The sequence below is a fragment of the Neofelis nebulosa genome, chromosome 2, assembly GCF_028018385.1.
Source record: "Neofelis nebulosa isolate mNeoNeb1 chromosome 2, mNeoNeb1.pri, whole genome shotgun sequence".
Taxonomy (NCBI): domain Eukaryota; kingdom Metazoa; phylum Chordata; class Mammalia; order Carnivora; family Felidae; genus Neofelis; species Neofelis nebulosa.
The window spans coordinates 15,894,798-15,900,797 of NC_080783.1; positions in this window are offsets into that span (position 1 = coordinate 15,894,798).

Consider the following 6,000-nt stretch of genomic DNA (forward strand, 5'->3'; position numbering starts at 1 on the left):
GTGTGGAATCACTGATTGGCATTGTGTTATGACCCCATCACCTCTCCAGCTGGACATCACCACACAACAATCGGTAGTGGTGGGGCTTTTCCCCAAGTGGTGCATTGACATCTTGTGCCCCAGGCTCTTGTGATCCTGTGGCATTCGGGACAGTTTGAATCATGGGACCGAAAACATGACTGTCGTTTGGTCCCGCTCATCTGGGTCCACCCACTCAATGACGCTGAGCTCCTGAGCATTGAACAGAAACCCACAAATGCCGGCTCTTTTCAGTACTTGTAGAGTGACGGAGGGAGGTAGTGTTTTTTATTTCCTAATTAAATAATTTGTTGGATACTTACCGAGCTCCTCCTGTATGCTGGGCAGTGGGGTTTGAATGGAAAGTAAGACAGTCCCTGCTTCCAGAGGACCCCAGCTCCGAATTAGCCGGCTCAGTAAATAACGTGTTGGGACACAAAGCGATACGTAAGGGAAAGTGAGTGTGGGAACACCAGGAGACAGGGCATCGCTCCGCCTGGCATTGTATACTTTTCAGAGGAAGGGACCCTGGGGCAGAATATCTAAGGAGAAATAGGAAGTTATTGGGCAGAGGCAGTGCCAAAGGGCATGTCAGTTCCATTTATTTTTATTTTTTTAATGTCTATTTATTTTTGAGAGAGAGAAAGAGAGAGAGAGAGAGAGAGAGAATGAGTGGGGGGGAGAGGCAGAGAGGGAGGGAGACACAGAACCTGAAACAGGCTCCAGGGTCTGAGCTGTTAGCACAGAACCCGACACGGGGCTCAAACTCACGAACTGTGAGAACATGACCTGAGCCAAAGTCAGATACCTAACTGACTGAGCCACCCAGGCACCCCTAGTTTCATTTTTGTATGATGTTAGCTGTGGGGGCTCCAGACAAAAGAAGCCAGAGCCTTCTGGGAGTCCCTAGTTTATAGAGTTCAAAGGATAGGAGATTAGGTTAAATGAGCAATTACTTTTTTCCTTAATAATGGATTGAGAGACTTTCTACCTAGGGGGCCTGATAAGAAACCTGGGGGAGAAGGAACACATATATGATCATTGCCTTTTTTTTTTTTTTTTTTTTTTTTTTAAGTAGGCTTTAACGTCCAACACGGAATCCAACACAGGGCTTGAACTCACAACCCTGAGATCAAGACCTGAGCTGAGATCAAGAGTTAGATGCTTAACCGACTGAGCCACCCAGGCACCCCCCCGATTATTGCCTTTCTAAACAGATCCTCGAAAGCTTGGGAGGGGTGTAATGCCAACTCTTGTGGTCCGGCTGCATTTTCATCAGTGGAAAGTTCTTTGTCGCAGGTCTGGAACCTGCAGTACCTTTCATTACAGGCTGACTGTGACGATCCACTGTGACTAATTATCCAAATGTGTGTAATGGGGTGCTCCGCTGAGTTTCGGCCCCAAGATCTCTTTGCTCAACCTTGATGGGCAAAGACGGGAAGCAATACTTTTCTTCGTTTTTAAGCTCCACGTTTAAATTCTGTTTTTTGGACAAATTGTACCCATTCCCCCTTCCCAAATGCACCCTATTGGGTTTCTTGGTCACATAGAAGGGAGCAAATATCCTCTCTGGGATGGGGAATAAAGAACATATAGGTGGAGATACAGATGACGGGAAACTAGGCAGCTTTGCGTATTATATTTACTTGTAGGGGACCAGTTATTTCTTTCTGGGCTTACAGCAGCAGAGGCCTGCTTGAGAGAAGTCAACTGTTCCCAAAAGCACAGTGGCACGCTGAGAGTCCTTCTGGAAACGTTTGGGTCTTGGGTGGTGGGGAGGGGGCTGTGCTCTCAGGCAACCATGGTTTTGTCTCAGTCAACAGAAACAGATGCCACACTTGAATTTGGAAATTTAGAGAAGGATTTCTAATAAGGAGATTATCTATAAAGTTGGAGGGTGTAGGGCAATCACAAGGGATTATGTGGAAACCTGGGGAGAGGAGGAGAGCTGCTATGGGACGGGAAGGGAGAACTTACTGGAACCTGGAAAGAGAGAGTCACATAGAACAGTTGGCTCTGAGAGCGATGGCTCTTGAAAGGACACAGACATCCAGAGGCAACTGTGAGGGAGAGGGAGCCAAGGGAAAAATATCCTGGCTTCATTTTCCTCCTCTCTCCCAACTCCTCCTGGGGGTCCCATTGGCCGAACCCAGTTAGAAGCCAGAGGGTGCAGGAGCCACGCATGTGGGCCCGGATAGCAGCCTGCTACGTGGAGAGCAGGGTGGGAAGGACGGAGAGGGATCTGGGAGGGTCCACAAATTGCACCTAGGTTTGAGTGTGCTGACAGCTCAGAGCCTGGAACCTGCTTCAGATTCTGTGTCTCTCTGTCTCTCTGCCCCTCCCCTGCTCACTCCCTGTCTCTCAATAATAAATAAACATTTAAAAAAAAAAAAGAATGAACAAAGTTGTATGGTAGTTATTCAGAGGAACGTGCCTTTTGTTTTTAAAAGACTGATAGAAATTTATACCTGGCAACATTTTATTTGTTGGTAATTGAAGTTACTACACATGTTTGACAGTAATAAAACTGTTCTATAATAAAACAAGTTCTATCAGTTCAATTTGGTTCCAATTCTGAAACAATAAAGACCATAGTCCAACTCTGGAGAACGTTTGACAAATACGTTGTTCCACCAACATAAGAGACCTTTTCAGCTTTGCATATACTTTTCAGTCTTTTTTTTTTTTTTTTTTAATGTTTTCTTTTTGAGAGAAGGAGCACGAGCAGGGGAGGGGCGGAGAGAGAGAGGGAGAGAGGATGCCAAGCAGGGAAGCAGGCTCTGCGCTGAGCAGCAGCAAACCCGATTCAGGGTTCAAACTCACAAACTGTGAGATCATGACCTGAGCCGAAGTTGGATGCTCAACCGACTGAGCCACCCAGGTGCCCCTGTCTTCAGTCTTTAACTAAGTGTACCAATATATTTTCATGATCATTCAATTACACTGAGAGTGAGTTTGAGCCGCTACAACAGAACAGCAAAGACTGGGCATCTTATAAACAACAACCATGTACTTCTCACAGGTCTGGAGTCTGGAAAGTTCAAGATCAAGGCACTGGCAGGTTCCGTGTCTGGTGATGGCTTGCTTCCTGGTTCGTAGGTGGCTGTCTTCTGGCTGTGTCCTGACCTGGCAGAAGAGGGAAGGGATCCTCTGGTGCCTTTTTCACAAGATCACTAATCCCATTTATGAGGGCTTCACCCTCATGACCCAATCGGCCCCAAGGCCCCACCTTCTAATACCATCACATTGGGGGATTAGATGTCATCATCTAAGTGTTGAGAGGACGCATTCAGTCTATAGCAACATTTAAAACTATTGTTTCAATTTTTTTTTAATGTTTATTTATTTTCGAAGGAGAGAGAGAGAGCATGAGCAGGGGAGGGGCGGAGAGAGAGGGAGACGCAGAATCCGAAGCGGGCTCCAGGCTCCGAGCCGTGGCTCGAACTCACAAGCTGTGAGATCATGACCTAAGCTGAAGTCAGACGCCCAACCGGGTGACCCAGCCAGGGGCCCCAAAAACTGTTCTTTAAAAAACAGTAAAATGGAATCATAGAAAGAAAAATAAATCATTTATATCAATCTCTACATCATAGTTGTCTCTTTCTCCATGTATGCACTGTAATTTTCAAGAAATGTAGTTACCCTCATGATTTAGTCTGATACAGGGCTTTTTATGAGTTCTGTTTCTTTTTTGTGTTCAGACTTCTGCTGTACCTACAGTGTACAATAAAGAAAATATAAATAAAAAAAATAAATTCCTTAAATCTGTTTTTTCCCCCCAAAATCCAAAAACTTTGGGTTCTGTTTGTTTGGGCTTCTTACCTGACTTCAGTTCTTTTCCTTTCTCCTTTGTCTTTACTTTCAAATTTAACACTGGAAAAAGACATCACCTTGAGAATTGATTGTAAGAAAACGTCTCCATATGCACTTGCAGACTTTCTCTTTCATAATAAATATCAAAGAGTTTGAGGAGTAGTATTTTTTAAAAAAAAATTTTTTTTTCAACGTTTTTTATTTATTTTTGGGACAGAGAGAGACAGAGCATGAACGGGGGAGGGGCAGAGAGAGAGAGGGAGACACAGAATCGGAAACAGGCTCCAGGCTCCGAGCCATCAGCCCAGAGCCTGACGCGGGGCTGGAACTCACGGACCGCGAGATCGTGACCTGGTTAAAGTCGGACGCTTAACCGACTGCGCCACCCAGGCGCCCCGAGGAGTAGTATTTATGTACCCTCAATGGTCTAGATGACACTTGAGAAATTCAAGGAAGGTTCACACACATCATATTGATCTTCCCAGTATCTTCATGAAGAAGGCAGGTCAGGAATATAATCCTCAGTCTCTGGCAAGAATGTTAAGCAACAGGATGGTGAAATGATCATCCACAGTTTCACACTCAGCCGTTAATGGTAGAGTTAGGAATACAATTCAGATGTTCTGATTCTCAGCTTGTGATTCTCTACAAGACCATGCATCCAGCAGAGCATGTCCTCAGTGGGTTCTCAAACACACGCTCAACATTGTTGTCTGTCTCTGCTTAAATGATTTAAACTTATAAGAGAAAGTAGCTTTCTGAGTTTTATGAGGCAGTAGGAATCATTGCTTGTTCCTATACTATAATACAGAGCCAGATATTGCCAGCTGGCTGATACAAAGAGGAATGAATGTAGTCACTCAACTTTACAATATTGACGGCTCCAGAATTGCTGTGTAAAAGCAGGTTGAGTTTCTCAAGATTCCGTATGAGTGAAAACATAGGATATGTCTTTCTAAGACCATGGGGGAAGGGAAAGGGGGAAAAAAAATAGTTACAAACAGAGGGGGAGGGAGGCAAATCATAAGAGACTCTTAAATACAGAGAACAAACTGAGGGTTGATGGGGGGTGGGGGAGAGGGGAAAATGGGTGATGGGCATTGAGGAGGGCACTTGTTGGGATGAGCACTGGGTGTTGTGTGGAAGTGATGAACCATGGGAATCTACCCTAGGACCAAGAGCACACTTTATACACTGTATATTAGCCAATTTGGCAATAAATTATATTCAAAAAATAATAAATGCAGGTTGAGGGGGAGTGGGAGAGAAGAGCAAGGAGAATGGGACAAAGAGATCTAAGTTGCCTTTGAGACTTAATGATAAATATAACATCCGTTGTCCATATGACAGAATGATGAGCTTGGAGAGGTGGTCTGGGTCCAGTCCAGAATGCCTTATATCATACCATGTTCATGGATTTGTATTTTATTTTATTTCCTGTGATGACTTTTTAAAAATATTTATTTTTGACAGACAGGGGAGACAGAGCATGAGCAGGAGAGGGGCAGAGAGAGAGAGAGATGGAGACACAGAATCCGAAGCAGGCTCCAGGCTCCGAGCTGTCAGCACAGAGCCCCATGTGGAGCTCGAACTTACTGACCGTGAGATCATGACCTGAGCCGAAGTCAGACGCCCAACCAACTGAGCCACCCAGGTGCCCCAAGGATTTGTATTTGATTTTAAAAGTGAAGGAGAGGGGGGCACTTGGGCGGCTCAGTCAGTTGAGCATCTGACTCTTTGATTTCGGCTCAGGTCATGATCCCAGGGTCGCGGGATTGAGCTCCGTGTCAGGCTCTGCACTGAGTGTGAAGCCTGCTTAGGATTCTCGCTCTCTCTGTCTCTCTCTCTCTCAGCCCCTCCCCCACTGACTCTCTCTCAAAATAAATAAACTTTAAAAAATGCCAAAAAAAAAAAAAAGTGAAGGGATGCCATTGAAGAACTCTTAACTAGAAGACTGACAACATAGATTCGTGACTTAGGAAATTACTCTCTAATTACAATAGTTGTATTTTATTGAGCTTTTGCAGAAATGTATTGCCTAAAAACCTTCACAGCAACCCAACAATGTGGTAACATTATCTGATACTCAGAAAGCAGAAGCACCTTTTTTAAAGCCACATGGTAAGCTTTGTTGCCCAGTGAGAGACTGGAGGTGTAAAAAAAGGAGGT